General features: G+C 43.2%; 1 protein-coding gene across 1 annotated transcript in view; it reads right to left on the reverse strand.

Moving 5' to 3' along the window:
* Positions 1-1,069, reverse strand: part of LOC104494057 (metallophosphoesterase MPPED2-like) — a 37,236-nt gene that overhangs the window by 6,335 nt on the left and 29,832 nt on the right. The window lies entirely within an intron of this gene.

The following is a 1,069-nucleotide window of genomic DNA, read 5'->3' on the forward strand; positions in this document are numbered from 1 at the left end:
CCCCCCACTGATCTGTAGGTTTGAACTTAGGTTAATACCCTGTGCTCTCTGGTACTTCAAGAGCATTCAGCCCTGGGGGTGTCTACTCACCAGGGAGAAAGGGAAAAAAAGTAAAATAATACAGTTGTAAATCTAAAGCTTTTTTTCAAGGTTTGTGGAACTCCTTCCTTATGCTACCTACCAAAACAAACAAAAAATCCCACGAGTCTTTTGGAGGCAGCAGTCACTTTCTCCCAGCCCAGGGCAGCTACAGCTCAGCAGACAGACTCTAAGGTGCAGCGGCTGTAAGCACCATCTGTACCACAGCACTTCGCTGAACTCCAACTTGCTCCTTTTAGCACTTCCAGTATCAGAACCCTGTCATATAAATTGGCTTTGCACTTCTCAGCCTCCCAGAGCTCTTGATCATGCTGTGTTTAGCCTCACAATGACTTTTAAAAGAGCTCTTATTTAGAACTCATTTAGTATCTCTTAAGGAAAACAGAGATCCTCAGTCTCCTCCGCCACGGCATCGAGTTTTTCTGAGACACTGGTTTACCCATCGACGCAAGCGTACAGTGATGAGAAGTCGACCTTCTAGGAGTACTCTTTCAACATGTAACAGCCAAACAGACAAGATTTGATGCAGGTCTATTATAACAAAGCCTTTATCAGGCAGGAACACAGAGCAACTGTTCTGAAGAGACACTATAATATTTACACCTGTTACTAATGACTTTTTGTACAGCTGTTACTACTGCACTCATTTTAGGAGCTTTCATCCACGTATGTGTTTCCTAGAGCCCAGGCAAGAGGTTTGAATTTCGTCGTCCTCTCCTAGCCCTAGTCACTGGGGTGCAGCTTTCTGAGCTCAAGCTCCTGCAGTCTTCTGTGGACTGCAGTTCTGAAAATAAAAAACAAAAATTGGGGGAAAACACCAACCACAAACCAACCTTAAAGAAATGCACACCTGTTAAAAAGAGAGATCATTGAGAGTCCCACATCATTTCACAATGTGATCTGCCTCCTGTACCCTCTAAATTATGCATTTTTTCAGTTTCAAATATGCATTTAAGTGGAAATTTCCTGC

This window comes from Buceros rhinoceros, unplaced genomic scaffold, assembly GCF_000710305.1.
Source record: "Buceros rhinoceros silvestris isolate BGI_N320 unplaced genomic scaffold, ASM71030v1 scaffold15575, whole genome shotgun sequence".
In the NCBI taxonomy this organism is placed as follows: Eukaryota; Metazoa; Chordata; class Aves; order Bucerotiformes; family Bucerotidae; genus Buceros; species Buceros rhinoceros.